Genomic DNA, 23,928 nt, shown 5'->3' on the forward strand with positions numbered 1-23,928 from the left:
GGAAGGGAGGTGGACTGGCTCCCGGTTTGACACACACATAGTTCCGTACGAGGCCCACCTCCATAGGTTCCTCTCTTTGTGGACACATGCGGGCAATGTGGCCATAGGCTCCACAGTTATAACATTGGGGTCCTTGTTGGGGTGGCCCTTGGTGGGGTGGTCTGTACAATATGGGAGCCGGCATCAAGGGGGGGGGTTCCGGTCTGCGTGGCAGAGGAGGTCTGGGGGGACGATTTCCACCCGAGTTGTGTGTGCGGTTGGGATGTTCTTCCCGTCCTCTTTGCAATTCTTGAGCCCGGTTATAGGCAGCGGCTATCTCGACAGCGGTGTCGAGGGTGAGACGGGCATGTTGTCGTACCCACCTCTGAGTAGCGGGGTGTAGTGAAGCCAAGAATTGTTCTAAGTAAATCTTCCTAGGATATCTTCTTTTGAAGAGGTCTCGGGCTTCAACCATCTGTTTGCCAAGTCTTTAATGCGGAAGGAGAGAGCTCTGGGGTTTTCCTGCGGACCTTCCTTAGCTTGCCGCAGTTTGACCCTGTATGTTTCATCATCGATACCCAAGCGTTCCAGTATGAAAGTTTTGATATCGGCGTAGGGTGTGTTCCCCTGAATATTGGCTTGCTGGTAAGCGGCCTGGAGATCGCCGGTCAACAGCGGCCCTAGATATTGACCCCAGCGGTCGGGCGGCCATGAGGCTGCCTGTGCAAGTCTCTCGAAATTGGTGAAAGAATAGTCCGGATCCTCCCCTGGTACATATTTCTGCAATATAATCGATGGGAGGGAGGCAGCTGGTCTCTGCTGACCCAGGGCGTCGCTTAACTTCCCCATAGCTTGGTCGTGTGCGGCACCTTGACCCTTGAGAACGTCATGTAGTTGGCCGCGGTCGTCTTCTGCTGTTTTAAGGAACTTTTCTATTAACGCTCCCCACTGCTCTTGGGTCTCCGCCATTTGCTTGACGACGGCCTCCATGCTTCCAGTCAATCCCACTTCTGACACCACCTGTGAACGTGGGCTTAGGGCGGGCCGGATAATCAGGCGAGGAGGCCGTATGTAGTGTGCAATGGTGGATTTTTAATAGCGCCAAGAACACAGTTAATACAGGTGATGGAAAAGATAGTATCGATGAACGGTCGTCCGCGATGGTTTCTTGTCTTCTCCCTCCGGTGTTGGAATGGGGTCCGCCGGGATGAATACGTACTGGGTGGTCCTCGGAGGGAAGAGAAAGAGGACAAGGAGCGGTTAGTCTAACCTGTCTCGCTATGACACTGCTCTAAAACCAGCACCGGGAGTGTACGGGAGTAGAAAAAGACAGTGAGGGAAGGGTAGCGGGACGGATTCGGAAGGAGAAGAGAGACAGGGTGTAGGTGAGGGGTCGTGAGGGTTCCGCCTATGTACAAAAGTGCTGTACAAGTGAGAACGTGCTATACAAAATCTTTACAGTGCAGGCCAGGCTTTGTGCTACTAAGGAGAGAGGGTCGAACACTATATACAAAGCACCTAACATGCTACAGAGGTGGGTTCGGTAGTACTCACACGCTCCGCCGCAACTCCCAGGTGAGTTGCGGCCGCTCTTCAGCCTCCTCCTCTGGACTCCACCAGTCTTCGCTCCACTCTTCTGCCTCTTCCTTCGTCTGGTCTGCTTCAACGCCGGTCCGAGCCTCCTGCCACGAGATCGCTGCTCCGACGGCGTCTCTGTCCTTGCTTCCGCTTTTACCCTGTTCCAGTGGTGATTTTGAGGTGGGACTTCCGGGGTCAGGTGGTTGTGGTTCCGGGAATCGCCCGTTCCTGATTGGCTCCTGGAAGACAGAGAGGGGAGGGGAGCTGGTCGTCAGGTTGGTGTCCCAGGACGGTACCTCAGGGGCTGTTGTGAAGGGCGAGTGTCCGGGAATGGAAGGTACGTGAGGGGTTGGCTTGAGTCCCGTATCACAGTCACGTAATAAGACACCAGGGGTAGATGGCTTACCAATAGAGTTTTATTTGCACTATATAGATCTGCTAGCGCCAAAACTACTGGAGGTCTTCGGGGACGCTCGAGAACTAGGCCAATTGCCGTTGTCAATGCGAGAGGCATTTATTATCCCACTGCTGAAGCCGGGACGGAAAAGCATGGATATGGCTGCATATCGGCCGCTGTCATTGCTGTCCACGGATTATAAGATTCTCAGTAAAATCCTAGCTTTGCGCTTGCTGCAGCATATGACCAGCTTGATACATGAGGACCAAGCCAGGTTCATTCCAACTAGAAACACCACCACGAATATACGGAGGCTGGTGAGAGTTATGAGGGAAGCCCGCGTTGCCTCACCAATGGCAACGATACTGTCGGTAGATATAAAAAAAGGCTTTTGATAGCTTGGAATGGCCATTTCTTTACAAAACAATGAGATGTTTTGGGTTGGGGGACGCCTTCGTGGGTTGGACGACAGTGTTATATGCATCGGCAGTGGTAAGAGTGAAAGTGGGGACAATGATATCGCCCCAGTATCCAGTGGCTCGCGGGACTCGGCAGGGCTGTCCGCTGTCCCGCTGCTATTTGCCTTAGCGATAGAACCTTTAGCAGCGCACGCCCGGCTAGGCCAGTGGTATGAGGGTCTGATGTTCAGGGGGGAGCAGCAGATGATTGGCTGATGTTCCTGGCAGACGCGGAGAGTGCGCTGGTGGGAGCGACGAGATTACTTGTTGATTTTAGTTGCATTTCCGGGTTAAATGCGAATTGGTCCAAGACTTGCTTGTTTCCAGTACAACCAGGGAGCACGGCGCTTGAGATGCCGTTGGCCATGCGATGGGAACCACCTTGCTTTAAATATCTTGGGGTACGTGTCTATCACGAAGCAGACGCTATTCTGGATGGACCAATTCTCAATAGGAACTCAGAAGTAAAAAGAACTGGGTCGCCCTCCACTCAAACTTAGTCATACAACAAAAGACCCAGTCCACGGACGTCAAAGCATATCAGTGACTGAAAAAAGGACAGTCAATATGTACTGTTGCCTATTCCTGTCCTCTACAATTTATGAGGGAACAATTCACTGTACTCCGCCCAAATTAACATTAAAAAAGAGCCTATCCTCCTTGACAGAGACACAGAACAACAAGTACTATGACCTTTTTAGGTCAATGTCAGAGGTCCACACCACCAGTGTTGGACTGGATTCTGCTTAGAAAAAATGTGTGAGAAACAAATGACACCTCACGGAAACACCACCAACGGGGTAACTGGTATGTCATTTCCAGACAAGCCCCTGTCTCATCATCGGTAGTCACTTGATTCTCAAAGAAAGTAGAAAGAAAGAAAGAAAGTGTCCAAAACAAACAACCAAAAACGTGTAACAAACAGGCGAAAGCAGAGGCATCTGCTAGTGACAAACATATAACATAAACAAGTGCATAAAACACAGCATAGAGTTCCCTTAACCAACTTTATTTATAGGGAAATGGTTATATGCTGCACAAATAAAAAGGCTGGTAGCTATTCATGCATACCATTACCTATTGCCAGTGCCGACATGTTTCACTGGGTATTGCACCGTTACATCGCAACTTTTACAACGGACTTCTATTACAACGCAACTTTTACAACGCTGGATCCATTACATCGCATGCCTTTTCAACGCATAACATTACATAGAAGATGCTATTACAACGCATGCCATTACAACGTAAGTATAGGTAAGTATATATATATATTTTTATTTTATTTAATATTATTTACTTAATTTAATTACTATTAATTATAAATAAATATATTTATTTGTTTTTTTATATTATAAATTACATATATTAATTTAAGTAATTTTAAAAATAACTGAGTATAGGGGTATATGTTTTGGGGTACTGAGGTATATGTTTTGGGGTGTTTGGGTATTTTTAGGTTTCAGGGCTGGGTTTGGGTTTTGGGGTACAGGGGTATTTTTAGGTTTTAGGGCTGGGTTTGGGTTTTGGGGTACAGGGGTATTTTTAGGTTTCAGGGTTGGGTTTTGGGGTACAGGGGTATTTTTAGGTTTTAGGGCTGGGTTTGGGTTTTGGGGTACAGGGGTATTTTTAGGTTTTAGGGCTGGGTTTGGGTTTTGGGGTACAGGGGTATTTTTAGGTTTCAGGGTTGGGTTTGGGTTTTGGGGTACAGGGGTATTTTTAGGTTTCAGGGCTGGGTTTGGGTTTTGGGGTACAGGGGTATTTTTAGGGTTCAGGGCTGGGTTTGGGTTATGGGGTACAGGGGTATTTTTAGGGTTCAGGGCTAGGTTTGGGTTTTGGGGTACAGGGGTATTTTTAGGGTTCAGGGCTGGGTTTGGGTTTTGGGGTACAGGGGTATTTTTAGGTTTTAGGGCTGGGTTTGGGTTTTGGGGTACAGGGGTATTTTTAGGGTTCATTTTTTTAAGAAAAACGACTTTAAATTAATTAATTAAATAATTAAATTAAATTAATTAAATTATATTATTTACAATTTATAAATTAATTAAATGAATTAAATTAATTACAATTTTAAAATTAATTAAATTTATTTAATTAAATTAAATTAATTAAATTATATTAATTACAATTTTTAATTTAATTAAATTAATTAAATTAAATTAATTACAATTTTTAGATTAATTAAATTAAATTGATAGAATTAAATTTATTAAATTAAGTTAATTACAATTTTAAAATTAATTAAATTAATTAAATTAAATTAATTAAATTAACTTAATTACATTTTTTTTAAAAGATATATTTACCTATACTTACGTTGTAATGGCATGCGTTGTAATAGCATCTGCTATGTAATGGCATGCGTTGTAAAGACATGCATTGTAATTGATCCTGCGTTGTAAAAATTGCGATGTAACGGTCTGCGTTGTAAAATTACGCGTTGTAACGTCATACATCCGTTTCGCTGCCATATCAATTTAAGCAGTTTCATCAGGGCTGCACTATATGCTGCCACTCCACTCTTGGACACTCGCCCCGGGGTTGAGAAGGATGTAGAGGTACTCCAAATGTGAGTTCTCGCCTTCACTTAGCATTGAGCTTCTGTGGAGGAGACGAAGCTCCTACACGGCATTATCACGAAAGCTCAATGCTAAGTGCTAAGTGAAGGCGAGAACTCACATTTGGAGTACCCCTACATCCTTCTCAACCCCGGGGCGGCTGGTATGAGCAACTAGGCTGACTCTGGTTTACACAGAATGAGTGTCCAAGAGTGGAGTGGCAGCATATAGTGCAGCCCTGTTGAAACTGCTTAAATTGATATGGCAGTGAAACATGTCGGCACTGGCAATAGGTAATGGTATGCATGAATAGCTACCAGCCTTTTTATTTGTGCAGCATATAACCATTTCCCTATAAATAAAGTTGGTTAAGGGAACTCTATGCTGTGTTTTATGCACTTGTTTATGTTATATGTTTGTCACTAGCAGATGCCTCTACTTTCCACTGTTTGTTACACGTTTTTGGTTGTTTGTTTTGGACACTTTCTTTCTACTTTCTTTGAGAATCAAGTGACTACCGATGATGAGACAGGGGCTTGTCTGGAAATTACATACCAGTTACCCCGTTGGTGGTGTTTCCGTGAGGTGTCATTTGTTTCTCACACATTTTTTCTAAGCAGAATTCAGTCCAACACTGGTGGTGTGGACCTCTGACATTGACCTAGAAAGGTCATAGTACTTGTTGTTCCGTGTCTCTGTCAGGGAGGATAGGCTCTTTTTTAATGTTAATTTGGACGGAGTACAGTGAATTGTTCCCTCATAAATTGTAGAGGACAGGAATAGGCCACAGTACATATTGACTGTCCTTTTTTCAGTCACTGATATGCTTTGACGTCCGTGGACTGGGTCTTTTGTTGTATGGCTATTCTGGATGGAAACATAGGGAGGTGCATACGAGCACTGAAGGAAAGTATGGAATTCTGGAGTACACTGCCGTTGTCCGTGATAGGGAGAATAGCCCTATTGAAAATGGTAGCAGTCCCTAGGCTGTTGTACTTGTTCAGAACATTACCGGTGTGGGTACCGTGTTCGATATTCAAGTTATTGCAGTCCATGGTGGTGGGGTTTCTTTGGGGATCGGGAAGACGTAGAGTAGCGCTGAAGACAATGATGAGGCCAAAGCCAGAGGGCGGGCTGGCGGTCCCAGACTTTGAACTCTACTAACTTGCAGCTCCAGCTCCTCAGGCAAGCGGTGGCAAAGGAGTTTAGAGGACCGGAGGACCTGCGGGGCAGGGGCATACAGAGGCATATCCTATCCTTCATTATTCTACAGCAGAGGTTGAACCTCGAGGGTCTTTCCCTAGAGGAAAAAACACTACGGCTGTGCTGGAATCCGAGTCAGCGGCGAGCAGGTGTCTCGCATCCTTATGCCCCTGAAATTCCGCTGGGAATGGCTACGGCATTGCCCCATGGGGGATACTGGTCCTCCTTGCAAGACTGGGAACAGGCGGGGATCCAGGTGCTTGGAGATTTATATGAAGATGGCACATTGCTCCCCTATCAGGTGTTACAGGAGCGATATGACCTCCCTAGGGGTGGATTCTTGGTACATGCTGCCCTGGTGCGAGCGCTGCAAAAACACTGGAGAGGGGGATTGGCAAAGCCTGCGACAACGATGGCGTGTCAGTATGTGGTAATGGCGGCGGGCACATTTAAGGCTGTTCCGTGCCTGTATACGAGAATGCTGAACGAGGGATTGGCTCCGCTAGATACACTAAAACTAAAATGGGAAGAGGGGATTGGAAAATCCATCCCAGAAACCGCGTGGGGTCAAATCTTGCGCAGGGCTTGGAAAAGCACTAGAAACCCACGTTTTCAGCGAGTACACCTTTTCATAATACATAGGGCATATTTGACGCCGGGTAAGATTATGAGATACTTCAACATTGAGAATGCAGTGTGTCCCAGGTGTGCTGGAGTAGGGGTGGAGCTGGAACACATGTTGTGGGAATGCCCGAGGTTGGGGAACTTCTGGAGCGAAGTGGGAGATCTACTGAATTTGATTACGGAGCGTAATTTAGAATTTGGCATGGCTACGTGCATACTACACTGGTTTTCACACACCCCCAAAACAAAAGTGATGAGTAAATTTGTAGACATGGGTCTGGTGCTGGCGAAAAGAGAAATAACAATGCACTGGAAGTCTAGTGAAGGTCCCAGTAGCAAGAGATGGGGGGCAGAGTTGTTCAAGTGGGCTAGCGCAGAGGACGCAATTCGGCTTAGGCAAGCGAGACGTATAAATAGTGAAAAAGCATTAGACACAACAAGAGCATGGGGAGAACTAGTCCACTCCCTAGCAGATCAGCAGACACGAGAAGCCCAAGAACGAAATGATCAAGGGCAGGAAGAGCACTGAAATGCCCAAAGTGGGAATCCTGAGAATAGGCCACACACTCCATGCGAAACATATCCGTAGACATATAGAACACACAGGTAACAGGGTGGTAGGGAAGGGGAATACAGGGGGAAGTGGAGTGGTAGATTGGGGAGGGGGAGAGAGGGGGGTTAAATAAGGAGTTAATGTAATTTATGGCTGGGACTGTTGGTTGTGATATCACATAGGAGATAAAAACAAATTGAGAGCAAATTATTTGGACTCAGCTGTCGCAAAACTCTAAGACTATGGCAGAATACTTGGTTCCTATTGAGATCCTTTGTTTCACGAAGGGGCTGGTTGGGTTCTGGGGATTGATTATAAGATGTATGAGTGTAGTGCAAAATAACAATAAAATATGTTTAAAAAAAAATAGATTTACGCTCGGCTTCTCACCAGATTCCTTTGTCAGCTAAATCTCTACCTCTCACTACTTTTGTAACCTCATTTAGTGTTTACATGTATAAGAGACTTCCATTTGGATTTGCTTCAGCTGCTGGTATATTTCAAAGATTGATGGACAAAATGGTTAATGATTTTTCCAGCACCCAGGCTTTCCAAGATGATATTCTGGTGCACTCTGAAACCTTGGAACAACATTATGTTTTATTAGAAAAAGTGCTGAGTATCTTAGAGACACATGGTATGACTGTTATTAATAATAAGTGCAACTTTCTCACACAAAATGTGGACTATTTAGGTCATAACATTTCAAGTTTAGGTATTAAACTAAAAACCTCTGTACTTGATGCTATTAAAAATGCTCCTTCTCCTTCTGACAAAGATTCTTTAAGAGCATTTCTTGGGTTGAGCGAGTATTATGCTTGCTTTGTTCAGGGTTATGCTTTAGTAGTACAACCCCTTTGAAACTTATTAAAAAACATGCTAAATTTGAATGTACTATCGAGACACAAAATGCTTTCACCGCCGTCAAAGAATTAATTGTTAGTGCTCCTGCTATCAAACCATTTACTTATAGTGTTCAGAGCATAATAGCAGTTGATGCAAGTGCAAAAGGACTCAATGCTGTTTTGAGCCAGATTGTTAATGGACAAGAAAGCACTATTGCATTTGTGTCTCCTACTCTAACATCTGCTGAGCTTAATTATAGTACTATCGAGCGTGAAGCTTTAGCATGTACATGGTCTGTTGAAAAATCCAGAACATATATTTGGGGGACTAAATTTCACCTGTACACTGATCCTAAACCTTTAATGTACATGCTTGGTGATAGCTCGTCCAGCAAAGCATCATCTCAGCTTATTAGATTGTTAGCCAGACTTCAAGAGTTCAATTTTGACATCAAATACCTACCTGGTGGGAAAAATGTGTGTGCGGACTGTATTTAACGCATTTCACTACCACATGTTCAGGAGTCTGTCAAACCGGAGGATGACTTTGAATGTGTATACTCAATTGAAGATGTAGTACAAAACTATACAATTACACAGAATGAATGGATTCGCAATTTTGCAGAGGATGATTGTTTACAAAATGTTAGAAAATATTTGATTAATGGTTGGTCTTGGGACAGAAGTCTATCTTTAGAAGAGAAAACCTTTGATCAAATTGCTTCTGCGTTATCTTTCTCAAATGACATTTTACTTCATCCGGATACGTTTGTTCCATCCAGAGGTATTAGAGACACCATCATTTCTTTTGCTCATGAGGGACATCCAGGTACCACAGGCACCATTAACAAAATCAAACAAACTTATTGGTGGCCTGCTATTGTAAATGTAAATGTATTGCGACTTATATAGCGCACGTATCACCCGAAGGCATCAAGGCGCTTGCCTTGGGAACCCGTCCTGGCTTTTTCCCTGTGAGATAACCCCTACTGGGCATCCCCAAGGTGAAAGCTAGGCATCCCGCAGTGGGTGGGCCGCCGTAGTGGAGATTAAGCAAGCAGCGTGGGACCCCATGATTAGAGTAGGCACCGAGGCGAGAATTATCGAGTCCGTGGACATTTTGGGCTCAGGACCCTGCCGCGTCGGGAATTGAACCCTGGTCCCGGGCCAGACCTCTGCATCAGGGTCTGCCGCTCTAATCAGTGAGCCTCACTCCTCCTATTGACAATCAAGTCAGAACACATGTTGACCAGTGTCCTCAATGCCTTTGCTCAGATAAACATTGGAAAGTTTCTAATTCACCCCTTTGTCCTGTTCAGTGGCCTAGTGGAGCTTGGAAAAAAATTGGTTTAGATGTTGATGGTACATTTTCTGCCCTGAGCACAGATAAGAGGTATTTAATTGTTGCTGTTGACTATTTTTCAAAATGGATTTATTTTGCCTCTGTCAAAAATGCTGGTGCAAATTCTATTTTTACAACGTTTATTTTACACTGAAGGTATACCCGAGGAACTTACAACTGACAATGGGTCACACTTTACTGCTCATGAAGTTGATCTGTTTTTTAAGTAAATTGGATATTAAACATATACTATTTACCATTGTACAGTCCATCCTCAAATGGACTTGTTGAACGTGCTAACCGTTTACTAAAGGAGGGTGTACAAACAGCTGTAGCTAACAGTTTAAACATCCCTTCATTTTTATTTCAGAACATTTGGAACTATAACATAACACCCCACAGTACTACTGGTGTATCACCTTTTTTTTGTTAAGGGGTAGCATGCCAACTTCCAAACTTAATCCTGCATGGTTACCTGAGAAATCTACTCACCTTCCTGTGGATTTAAGTAAAGTTAGAGATTATGTTAAGAAAAAATAAGAAGTCTACAAACGTATTTATGATAAGCGCATGCATGTTTTAGACAAACCTTTAAGTACTGGAGATTGGGTTATTATCAAAACCCATTAAAGTTTCAAAAGTTCATTCCAAATTTTCTTCACCTGTCCGTGTTTTAAGAGTTTCACGCATGGCAGCTCTCCTTCAAGACAGGGGTTGGTGGAACAAAAAATGCTCTGGTTAAAGTAACCAATAAGCCGGCTGTCATTATTAGTGAAAATAAGTGTAATACTAATGATAATGACAACTCTAATTCAGACTGGTTTGGTATTGGTGATAATATCGTTGCTCCTGGATCCTCTGTTCGTTCTACTGTTTCTCTTTCTGACCATACCTCTTCTACTCCCTCATTCTCTGGAGATGGGGATGCAAACATAATTACTTAATGTTTCAAATCCTTTAGTGTCCCGTAATGAGGAGGGAGATGGCATAGGTAGAATGAATGGGAGCGAAAGAGTCAGATCATTACCACTCCGTTTTCGTGATTATGTCATGAATTAGTTATTTTTATTTATTAATGTATTTATTGCATGTATTAGTTATTTTGAATTATTATTGTATTTATTTTATCTTTTACATGTTAGCTACTGTTAATTCACTTATAAAAAGGGGATGTGTGGTAAGTTTTTATGTTGTTCCTATTACTTATTGTGCTATTTCACTTTAAAGAATGTTGGACCTCTATTATTCCATGTGACATCATGTAATCCAGAATGTTCAATGTAGTAGTCAGATGGATATTGGATTCTTACATGATCAGTCGGGGGTCATGCTACAAGAATAAACTGCTTACTTTATTCTCCAACTATGTTTCTTTGGATTTATTGGATGCTTGCATAGATCCTACTACACCGGCCCACTTAAAGCCCTGAGTGTTCATAATAATCAAGAAATCACCATGTGGATGAATGAAAAACGACTGTCTAAAACTCAACACAAACTACTGCTCTTCGGGAACAACACCTCCCGGTGGGGGCAACATCTGGTGGCTTTCCGAACAAGAACCCCCACCTACCCCCACAGACCGTGTCCGCAACCTTGCCGGCATCCTGACAGCAAACTTTAGGATGTTACTGGATAAATAGGAGAGTTTCTCTGCAAATTAGCCAATCACACGCTAAATACCAGAGAGTGTAACTATTTGGTCGGTAGGCGGGCAAGTAGCAAATAAATGTTCCTGTTCACTTGGTCATTAGCTACATTTTAGTGTTATTTAAGTAGATGACAGCTTGGCAAATTGACAAAGTACACTTCAACCCGAACACCTGTTAAATAGCAGAGAATCCTGTTCTAGTTAGCTGTTTTTCTGGTCACAAGGCAAATAGCAGAATAATCAGAAAAAGAGAGCGAGAAGATGCAAATGGGGTTGTTCCTCTTCCTCTTTCATACATCAAAAACAAACAAGAACAAGCTAGCTATCATTAGGCCCTATTGTCACGAATGTCATTCACTCAAGTACCAGGAGAACCATTAGGTTATTTAAGAAAAAAACCCTCACCCACCAACCTAGTTGGTGTCATGCTTCATCACTGGATTCGCACCTAAGATGTTTAGCGCATCCTGGGTGTGCTGCGACCCCGGATTACAGCGGAGGTGGATTTTTATTATGTGGTTGTGAAATTGTGAGTGGTTTAAAAAGTTTGTCCGTGCAAATCAGGATTTTTATTAATGGATACCTTGGGTAGGTGAATTAAAAGGAGTGGATGTAGGGTGAGAGAATAATCGTCTCACACATCATGGTGTGCGGGTCACATGGTTCAGCCAGTTATGAGTGCTTTTAAGTCACTGTGGCTTTCCTCAGGACCATATGTACTAGCCTAGTGTAGTGCTGGCATGTGCATTAATGCAAAACCAACAATTGATGGATGGAATGTTGCACAATGGCAAAGCATTCACCCCAGTCACAGATCTGGGTTTGATCCATCGTTCTTTTGCTCACCACACCACCCCAGTTCAGACATGGCCATATGCAAATCAGTCTTGACCATGTGCCTCATGGGAACAGTCCAGCCCGAACTACCAAGCCATGTCTTCCCTGGACCGGAATCAAGCATCCTAGGACCGGTTTCTGGCTATCAGCCGTCATCAGCCAGGATAGCTTGATTCCAGTGGCATGGAGAGCACGGGACTCACGTCTGAACATACCCGTCCCACTCAGGGTGACAAATGCAAAAACAACAATTGATGGACGGAATGTTGCACAGTAGCAAAACATTCACCCCCAGTCACAAATCTGGGTTTGATCCATCGTTATTTTGCTCACTACACCACCCAAGTTCAGACATGGCCATATGCAAATCAGTCTTGACCCTGTGCCTCATGGGAACAGTCCAGCCCGAACTGCCAAGCCATGTCTTCCCTGGACCGGAATCAAGCATCCTAGGACCGGTTTCTGGCTATCAGCCATCATCAGCCAAGGCAGCTTGATTCCAGTGGCATGGAGAGCACGGGACTCACGTCTGAGCATACCCCTCCCATGCTCATGTGAGCATGACACTATCGTTTGTCGAACCGCGTAGCGAAGGAATAACTTATCTGGTGAACCTTCTCTCCTGAGTGCGTATTCTACTTTCTTTTTTGGATTTGCATATATATATATATGTGTGTATATTACCTACGGTCGCCAGTAGGTAGTTATAGTTAGGACCTATTATCCATAGGAAATTCGCAACATTCTATTTGGAATAACTTTGTCACCGGTTGACGAATCCTCGCGAAATTTACAAAACTGGTGGGGCGCTCCGGTCCGCTCCTATCCTAAAAGTCTCGGGGTGTTTCGTGAAGAGGGGCTGAGAAAAAAGGAGGGTCCAAAAACGTGTTTTCCCCATGAAATTTTCCATAGGAACCGTTCATCGTGGCTACAGCCCGAACTGCTTAACAGAATAACCCCAAAATTGGCAAAGAGGTAGTCCTTGGTTCAGACTCGTGCCTTTTGCTTAAATGGTGTAAATCCGTTCTGTAGTTCCTGAGTAAATCACAATTAAAAGTACATATATGGAGGAGCTACGCCGTGAACCAAGATGGCCGCATAAGCTCCCGGCTCCGCCGACCTCCACCGGCGGCCCGTCAATCCTGTTATCTATCCTCTACCCACGCCCTGGGCCTGGATGTATGAAGGTTGCCTGATGCCAACGGTGCTTTCCCGGATTTTCTGTCCACTTCAGCGACAAAGTTATGTCGTGTTCCATTTTTGGCCGATTCCCGGGCTGCCGCCGGGACCTCGATTTTTGAACTACCCGAGAGGGACCTGATCAACATTGGCTGTGGGACCGCGACTGTGGTCGGTCTTCCAGGCCTGAATAATTTTTTCCACCTTTGAGTCCCTTGTCCTCGTTGATGGATGATGCCGGAGTAGAGACACTGTGCTGTGCTGTAATCCTCCTGCACCGTGACTGTGGGTTGTGTGCCTGACCCTCGTTTACCGCCCCGGGGGCTGACAGGCTGCACCCACGGCCGGTGTGTGTGCTGGGTTTGCTGGTCTGGAGCGCCCGTGTTGTTACTATCGCCAAATGTGTATCCGGAGCCCGGCGATGTGGGCTGGAGATTGTGTCCCCCTCCGTCCTCTGGGCCCCGGGATGGAGGGGGTGGATGGCGCACATTCACTGAGATCCGTAATGGCGGTGATTGGGGCGCTCCGCTCGCAATTTACCGACACATGTGTCTCCCTGGCGGCGAAACTGGATGATCTTTGCACGAGACCGGCCCCGGACGCTACAGCGCCTGCACAGAAATCTGCGGTCCAGTCGAGTGAATTGACCCGCCATCTCGAGGAGCCCGTGCGGCAGCCCGACTTTGTTTCTCTGAGAGTCGGCCTCACTTTTCCCTCATCCTCTACAGTACACGGTCTTCCCTCTACATCTCCTATCCGATCGTGTATCGTCGCTGGATGTCCTGCACTTCCTCGTCGAGTCTCAGGGTCCCGTCTACGGGGCTCGCCATTTTCCTTTGTCTCGGCCAGTCTGCATGAGGGATGTCGCCATTTTGTGACCGGACTTTGTTCCACCTTCAATGGCCTGATCTGCCACGGACGCTTTGGCTGCCTCTGGTCGGATGTGGTTTGGTCGGGATGTGCTCCGGAACGGATTCGCACTGGTCAGGGCTGACTTTGACTTTGAGGTTTATTTGCCCCTTGCCACTGCTTCGGATCATCTGAGACGCTCCCTTTGTGTGCAACTGATATGCCTTTGGTAATGGATTTCCTCGTGAGACTTGCAGGGTTGACTTCTGTCTCTCTGGGGTTGCTCCGTTTAGTTTTGCCGGGACTGCACCAAATCCCTCACCGGGCTCGGGGTAAGAGGGGGGGGTTTCATGGTGGCTATCCTCCCCGTAATATTGCTGACTGTTTAGTGTTGCTTGATGATGATTGCGATATGGGGGGTCGCCGCTGGTTGGGCGGGGTGTCAGGTTTCCTTGGGCTTGTTTGGTTTTTCTCCTCCTCCACTTCTTCTTATATTTCACTTCTGTGGGGCAGTTTCGGGGCGACAGGCACGCTGTTAGTGGGTTAGGCCGTAGCCATTACAGGGGTGCAGGGTGGCGGGTGTGGGGGGGGTTTGTTATTTTAGTTTGTTTTGTTCTATGGTCCCTATCGCTCTTTTCCGTCTTTGGGAGGGTTCTTTCCTCTTTAGTAGGGTTGGCTGTCTCTTGGTCTCGCACCTTTCTTTCTTTTTTCCGGCTTTTTGATAAGCCTCTGTTTTTTTTTATTTTTGGGGGGTAGGCTCTCTGGGGTGATTTTGGAAATGTGGATTATTGTATTATGGTTTATTGTCCAATATCGTCGCTGTGGCTGCCCAGATTGCATAGACGCTTTTGTCATTGTCTATCTCCGATAGTACTTGGAGTAAAATCCCTTTCGTCTCCTTGGTGCTCCTATCCTTTGAGGTGTGATGTACTTCGATATATCCGGTTTACTGATTTGCTCTAGTTTCTCCTGTTTCATTGACTGTTTTTGCGGCCGGCCTTGATGGTTGTGGGCCTGCGCATGTACCTCCTTCTTTTATGAATAAAGGTTTAAAAAAAAAAAGTACATATATATCTATGGCCGCGCAGGATCTGCGCACAAGCTGCATGGTAATTGGCTGTCAACACTCCAAATCAAGAAGTGTTGGCAGCCATCTTGTACCTCGATAGAACCAAGGCACAAGAAACCTAAATACAAAACGCGAAAAGGGGGCAGGGTAGAACCACCCTGACCCCCTAGGCCTGCTCATGGCCCAAATTCTTTTTGATTTTTTAAAAGAAATTGTCAAAATCCGCAAAGGGGCCGCGGATCTTGGCGATAATTAGACCCCAGAGGGGCCAAATTCCGAGGGCATGTTCATAAAAATAAAGTGTGGGGGGCCCAACCCCCCCCACACTGCCCCGAGGACCGCCCCCCCAGAGCAAAAGCATGTATAATTGCAGGGGGCACACGGCCCACCCCCGCAGCCCCAGGGACCGCCACCCCGGGGCTTAATAGTATAACTTTGGGGGGCCTCTAAGCCCCCCGAGCCCCGGGCCCTGATTTCATATGTGTGTACAAACACACCGTGTGGCGTGGTTCAAGTTGGGAATGAATTCCTCCTCAATCCTGAGGGTCCCTGGGGGCCAACTTCAATGGTTTTGTATGAGTGAACTGTCCAGCTAACTATAACATTCCTAAAACCTATGGTTTTTTCAGTGAATTTCTAAGGTTTTTTAAATGCGAATTCCTAACTAGATCCTGCCTGAAACCTATGGTTTTTTCAGTGAATTTCAAAGGTTTTTTAAATGATAATTCCTAACTCTAACCTGCTTGAAACCTATGGTTTTTTCAGTGAATTTCTAAGGTTTTTTAAATGACAATTTCTACTTATTATGTTGACCAATTTTCTCATATTTTCAACCAGAAACCAAATCTGCAATGCTACGTAAAAATCAGGCAACTTTCCACTTACCACTAAAAAATTAACATCAACATTTAACTGCTGTAAGAACCTCAAACATGTACTACGTGAACATCGAACTCACACCCATGTTTAAAGAGCAATATGTCTTAGAGATTGTAATTATACACTTCCGACACCCAACAAAATCACAATACTCAGCGCCACTACCACTACAGCCACCCCCAAGGACCTCTCCTTCCTTCTACCTCAGAGGCAGTGGAAAACAGTACTACTGGCCTTTCCAAAATAGTATATCTCCTCTACAGTACACTAGCTCAATCTACAGAGATGTGGCAACCAAGTAGGTACAAGAGAAAGATTTCTAACATCAACAATAATGTATATATTGCTAAGACTACCGGTGAAATACGGTACACAATTCACTATAAAAATCAAAAACTTTTCAGTGTGTACATATACCATTGATATGTGTAGTGTACTGAATAGTGGACGCAACCATATTATCTCAGACACTAGGAAATATTTCGGTCATGTAGCTATGTTCACCCCCTCCTTTGAAACAGAAGCGGAGTGGGCTAGTCCAACGTAAACAACGTCAACTTAAGACTATAAATAATTAGTCTACGTCTTGGGTGTGGTTCACTTCTGCAAAGAGAACAGAATGCGCCGCAGCAAAGGGCCGCACCCTGCCACATGGCTGCCGCCATGACCGCGGCTTCCTTGATACAGGCCGATTGCGAACTCAGCGCCACAGCACCGCAGACTTATGTCTGTATCAACTAGTGGTTTCCATCGACATTGGGGACAGCAGGGTTCACAACTTGAATTCAACTTAGGATCTAAATTTGTCTTTAGTATTTGTGCTGAGAAGTGCCTACAATCTATTCTGCCGTCAGTAGAGTTGACAACTTGATACCAGTTTAATTCAGCTTTGCATCAACACTAAGGACAGCATTGAATCCAGCCTTGCTTTATTTAAGGCAGAGACAATTGTACTGTGTCTTCAGATTCTGTTAACTGTGACAAAATAGCATTCATCGATCTTTGTGTCGACTACTGCCTTCAATCTACACTGCGTACAACAGAGTTCTTAACTTCAATTCAGGTTTGCATCAACACTACAGACAGCATTGAATCCAGCCTTGCTTTATTTAAGGCAAAGACAATTGTACTGTGACCTCAGATTCTGTTAACTGTGACAAAATAGCATTTATCAATCTTTGTGTCGACTACTGCCTTCAATCTACACTGCGTACAACAGCGTTCTCAACTTCAATTCAGGTTTGCATCAACACTACAGTCAGAAAAGTGAATGCAGCCTTGCTTTATTTAAGGCAGAGACAATTGTACTGTGTCCTCAGATTCTGTGACAAAATAGCATGCTTCAATCTTTGTGTCAATGCAATTTTGATTTGGTTGAGCGGCTGCACTCCTTCCCTTGAACAGATACTCTTGTATTCCATTTTTTACGATAAAGTGCGTGCTAAGTTAAGAACGTTTCAAATAGGGCACTACTCTCCTGCGCCCGTCTGTAGCACTGCGATTTAGGAAATCGTTCCTTAGTAAGACTCTTCCTTGATAATTACTTCTTTGTGACCTGGTTATAAACATTTATCCAAAATCTTCTTCATCAGGGGTTTAACTGTTTTCGAAACCTCCTCTCTCCCAAAAGGTCAATCGGCATATGGCTCTGTCTGTTTGGTACAATATAGCTCACTCCCTGCTCGACAATTCCCGTTAAGCTCCGGATCACCCTTCTCTCTAAATTTACCTTTTAAACGCTGCGAACGGCAGCAGGACCTCACTTCACTTCATAGTAGCAAAAGCGCTTTTTCTTCCACTGTATGCTGCTTTTGATGCTTTGTTGAATGTGAATACTTGGTTTGTCTGATAGAGAGAGTGTGCATGATTGATTGAATGAATGAACGGTGTGTCATGTTTTTATTGTCATATTTACACTTGGGCTGATGTTTCCTCATGATTCCATAATCCAATGTTCTTTTACATTAGAAACTGACCTTTTTCAATGCTGAACTAAATGATTTTATCAAAAATGATCAACTGAAAATAAATTTTCTAAAATAACTTAGCTGTTCTGTGGGTGTTTTTGGTAGATTTCCATTCATTTGATTCTTTATTCCTTTGGGAAGCTCCCTTTCATGTTCATTTAAGTATTTCTTCCCTGGTGGGTTGCTCCCCGTGCCTATGGTCTTAGGTTTTCAGGGTCCCTCTGCTGTATTTTTACACCTATCAAACCATACACAATATCCCTTTATTATGCTTCCTTGAAAAACTTATTTTATATCACTTTTACATTTAGTTGAATATTAAAATGCACGCTGCATACATGTTCGATCTGCCACTTCCACCATGATTGCTGATGATGCACTCCACCCTAAGATCTACACTGCAGACAGCAGGGTATACAACTCGAATTCACCTTTGCATCTACACTATAGACAGTAGGAAATTCAACCTTGATTTATTTAATACAGGGACAATTATACTGCATATATTCAGATTTTGTTAAAATACGTGAAAAAAACATTGTTCTATAACTGTACCGACTACTAGCTTCTATGTACACTGTGCACAGTAGGGTTCTCAACTTGAATTTACTTTTTCACCTACACTACACACAGCATTAAATTCAGCCTCAATTTATTTAAAGCAGAGAAAAAAATAGTGCTGTTGCACTGCTAGTATGTGCAAACACCTTCAATAGCTGCATCATGTGAACTATGATTACAAACAATGTGCAAGTTTGCTCTAAAATGTACCTCCACTACCAGCAATACCAAGTACCTCTGGGGCATCACCCTCAACATCGCCACCAGACATACGTCCCCAATCTGTGAAAGTTACAATGCACTGCGTGAAGAGGAATTGTGTAATTTGTTATGAGGAGCAATCAGTACACCTAGTTTTCACAGCAATTGATAACCATTGATGCTAGTTTTTTTCCCCCCTCAAAGTTCATATACTCCAGTATGCAACAGAGAATGATTTCAGTGCAGCCCGTTCAGACCACGCATCATCACAGGGTGAGCACACGATAAACACCAGACGTAACACTAACTCAGTGCACCGTAAGTAATAGCCACGTGCACTTGTTAAGGCAAAATTCACTAGTCAAAACACATTTTTTCCAGTGCGGTCTGCCTGGACCACAACATCATCGCAGGCTCCACACAAACCACCCCTACCTCAGTCCACCACAACTCATGAACTCTTTACGATAGAATCTTCTGTGTATTATTTGATATACAATGCTCCTACCTTTGTACAGCAGAAGTCATAAACCGTTTATGATTAAATATCTGTATATGATATCATGATTACTATTCTACTTCTTATCAACAACAACGTAATAAAATGGAGTCGAGCGCACATGCCTGTACACACTTCAACTATCTATCTGTGTCTGTGCATTTATTGTGTTTGTAAAATGCTGCTCCTCCACCCTACCACATTATATTGTGCTATAAATAGCGTATGCAACCATGTTACCTGTGACAGTAAGTGTGGGCTATTACTCCTTTTTTTAATATTTATTTATTTTTAATTTTTTAGCATATTTATATAGGGCAAAATCAACTCAAAACGAATACATTTTCAGCCATGCGTACATTACGTCATTACTCTACAATAACAGGATGTGGACGCAACTCCGAGGCTCGAACACTGATTTCCAGCACCTAGTTCTACAGTGTACCTGAATAACCACCTATGTATATATATATATTAGCTGCCCTTCATGTGCCAAAAATTGCAACTTAAACCTTTCACAGCCCTGTATTACTACAGCTACAACACTCCACTGAATGTATAACAAAGATTCATAATCGCAGAAATGTGTCATGTCCACCATCTTTTATGTATGCAACTATGACCGAATATAGAGTCAGTGATACCCCGTACCTTACATCTTGGCCAAGTTGTGGGACTTTACAGATATAATGACACATTTCTTTTTAAGACCCGGGTGACGTCAGCACTACAAAACGGCCACCTGAATCACTTGATTTCTCATTTAGCTAACAACGGGACCACTCCCATAGCTCCGGAATCATGGTTCAGAGCCTCGCGCAGCACTAGCATACGTCAGGCCAGCCCACTCCACTTACGCTTCCAGGAAAACATAACAACGAAACATTGCCCAGATTTAATTGGAGTGATTTTTTACTTGCAGGTCTAGTTGTCAGAAAGGTACACACACACTCCCTCATGGCTGGTGTACACCCACACCTTACCCATCCAGCACCTGCGTCACAACACACATGACCCTACCAATAAAAAAGATGGGGCACACGTGCTCTACGCCATTTTAGAGATGCTCCCATCCCAAGCGCTGTGATGGTCCGTCCTAGTGATTCAAACGCCTCATGTAGGCCCGAACCACTGAGTAGGGGGGGCTTACCACCACGTGTGTGGCCTCTTTGGTCACTGAGTTAGTGGTATTAAAAGCACTGAGCGGGTGAGGAACCTGCGATGATGATGGGAGCACAAGTATGTTGTTAGCCATACCGATATCAAGACTTGGCACCATATATGAGACTTCTTGGTGGCAGGGCGGGACTACATGATGCAGAAGGTGTCCTGTCCACTAAAAGGTGAGTAGTGAGGCCTGGGTGTGCATCGGAGGGAGTCCCTAGGCTGCAGCAGACTGGATACAAGAAAACGACGCAGCAATTTAGACAAACGCAGTCCTATATAGTGTATCAAATTACATGTACATTTTTTTTTTCCAATAGCAGGAACGTTTTTATAATTGCTCAAACGTCCGGAGTATAAACTATACAAATAGTTCTTTTAAATGTGAGAGGGAATGTGTGTGAAAGGCCGATGTTATTCAACTCCACATTAAGATAGTAACAATTACCAAACATAACATCTTTCTTTTACTATCTTTTAGATGTAGAGCTTCAGAGTGCATTATGTCCCAGCACATGGTGAAAAAGTCACTGGTGACAGAAAGTTGAGCTGCAAATATTCTTTGCAGTCACTCCCTCACTTCCTCTCTCCTTTCATAAAAAAATTACACATAATGTTAAATTCCTTTTTGTCTTACAGGTTGTGTTTCACAAATTGGCGTCCCCCCCACCCCCCAACACAGCTAAAACTCAACATTCGAGGATTCTGCGAAGATGCGTGGTCATCGTAAAAACGTTTGAGAAGGCTGCTACGACACGTGGTGCACCCTCTTTGAATGACCCCAATGGCACAAGGTGAGCAAAAAAGCTTCTTTCCAAAACAACGCCAAGTCATCTGTGAAAGGAGAGAGTGGGTAGTGTGCAGCAGCTTTACTGCGTAGGAATGTACACTTACCTCCGAGCACTGACAATAGATAGATTATAACAGTCTGAGAGACAAATCTACAAGCCCCTTACAACACTTTTGTATGTACTATACTGTTGGACCCGGCCCTTTTGGCAGGTTCACCCCGAGACTTTTTGCTTTTTCCTAGCCTGTTTCTGTGACCTGGTGTTGGTGGTTTTAGGCCTCTGCGCACATTTTCACTGTGGTACACTGTAAAGTGCGTGAGCTCTCTGTGTATGTGTGGTGAGTGACCTGCCCTCCCATAGGAATGAATGGGGAATATGTATGCCCATGGTAGTTCCTGATGTGTGGGGAGTGCAGGGTCGAGTTTGGTAAGTGCAAACTCGTGAGATTGAATGCTGCACAATGGTATATGTGGCATGATTGTGTCTAGTGTAGATGTGCCACTTGGCATATTTGTGTAATTTGTGTCTGGCGTATGATTGGCTGAGGCTGGCTGGTGAGCCTGGCTCCAAGAGTCTCGGAGGGTCTGCCCCGGTGGTGAATGGAGTGTTTAGCATGCTGATGTGAGGGGAGGACTGAGCCTGGGCCTGTTTGCGGATTGACCGTCTGGTTTGAGGGTCCTGAATGAGGCTGGGTTTTCCCCACACAATGCTGGCTCCACCCCCTGGGGTGCGTCTGATGTCCCTAGCCTGGCCAGTGAAAGGAATTCCCTATAACCAGTTCTAGCTGGTTCTCACACTGCCTGCACCCTGCTAGACAAAGGATTTCTCTGTATAAAAAGGGTGCTGTGACACTCTAAAAATGTTCTTGTTTTTGGACTTGAATCCTGCCAGTGGCGTGCTGCTGCTTGGGCTCAGGGGAAGGCATGCCTCCCTGAGCCCTGCCCAGCCCCTGGACACCGGATGGACTTTCCTGGATGCTGGAGGACTCTTCTTTGCAGGGAGCTGTTTTGCTCCACTTTTACTCCTCCAGGACTGCTGGGACCGTTTTGCTTGCTACTAGTGGCTGCCCAGGACCTTGTCCTTGAATCCTGAGCTACCTGTGACCCTTCTTGATGCAGGGGTTACCTCTGAGGACTTGTGGGGCTGTGCGTGCCCCCAGCGCGATGTGAGCGCTTTATTGGGGCTCTGCAGCGTGGAGCTGCTCCCTGTCCTGCTCTTTGTGCCTTGCAGGTGCCCACCCTGCTTGGCGCCCGATTCGCGCTATTTTTGTAAATTACGGGTGCCACCCCGTTTATTAAGTGATTTAGCGGGTGCCACCCCGCAGCTATATTTTATTTTGAATTCGAGGGTGCCACCCCTCATTATTGCCCCGTGTCTTCACCGCCGCGGCCCTCGCGCCGCAGAAACCGGAAGTCAGGCAGCTTTTGGCCGGAACAGGGGCGGGACCTGCAATCCGGCAGGAAGTCCCGCCCACCGCCGCGGCCGGCCGGAGGAGTGAAGCTGCCTGAGAGAGGAGAGGGGGAGAGGAAGATGGCGTCTGCCGCGGTGGGGCTCACGTGACCAAGAGGGAGCCCGCACCCAGAGAAGAGGCGGCTGGAGGTACCAGCGGGGCTCCGTTCCCGAAGAGGAGCCCCGCGCTGGGAGAGAAGCCTCGCCGCCTATGCCGCCAGCCCGAGGAGAAGTGGAGTCCCCAGAGAGAGCAGCCCAGTGAGTAAAAAGGGCCGGGGGGCTCCAGAGGGGCTGCTGCTGGTGCCGGGAGACGGCACCATGACGAGAATGGAAGTAGGGCGGCCCCAGATGACAGTGGGCCGCACCAAAATTTCAAAGGAGCCCAAGTGCTCCAAACCGGGCCCATATTTTTTTTGTAGAGCCAGAGAGGCTCTGGGGAGCATTTGGCCATTTCGAGCCCAGCGAGGCTCAGAGGGCTCCTGGGGACACTTGCCCGAGAGGCTCCGTGGGGGCGCAGGTCGATGCCAGTGTAGGCACAGCGACCACGGGGGCATTGCGATTCAAAGAGCCTGTGTGGCTCCCCTGGTCCCCACCATTATTTGCAGAGCCTAGAGAGCTCTAATGTGCACAGTATGTAGGTGCAGAGCCTGTGTGGCTCCAACAGAAGGTGCGGTTTTATTTCTAGGGCCAGTGAGGGCCCTGGCGCAGTTTTGAGTCTCCAGCTGCCCAGCCATTAGTGGGCAGCTGCACCGTTTAGGCGCAAGATGGAGAGTGAGTCCCTGAGAGGGACAGATATGGCACAGAGGTGCCCGGCCCGTCACAGCTGCGCAGCACTTAGTGCCAGTTGCATTGTTTAGGCCCTTGTGAGTGTTCCCAGGTGCCCAACAAGTAGTGGGCACCTGCAACGTTTAGGTTTGCGCCAGTGGCGCACCCCTGACTGGCACTGCAAGGCAGCGCGCCCTGACACTCTGGATACAGGGCTCTTTTAGTCCCTTTATTAGATGGGGGCTGGTATGTAATTTTATTTAGGCGCAATGTGATTATCTATGTGATAGTAATTACCTTATGTGACTTTGTGCAATGTGATGTGGTGCTAGGAAATGTAATGCATTTAATATGATTACGCACCTTGATCTTACACCTCTGAATGTTTTCAGGCATCATGTGTTTTTGCGCTATTGAGTTATGTTCTGGCACCTCTGAATGTTTTTATGCATCATGTGTCTTCCTTGATTTTACACCTCTGAATGTGTTGGTTTATGCATCATGTGTTCTTCCTTCCCTGCACCTCTGAATGT

The sequence above is a fragment of the Lissotriton vulgaris genome, chromosome 4_1 (genome assembly GCF_964263255.1).
Source record: "Lissotriton vulgaris chromosome 4_1, aLisVul1.2, whole genome shotgun sequence".
Taxonomy (NCBI): domain Eukaryota; kingdom Metazoa; phylum Chordata; class Amphibia; order Caudata; family Salamandridae; genus Lissotriton; species Lissotriton vulgaris.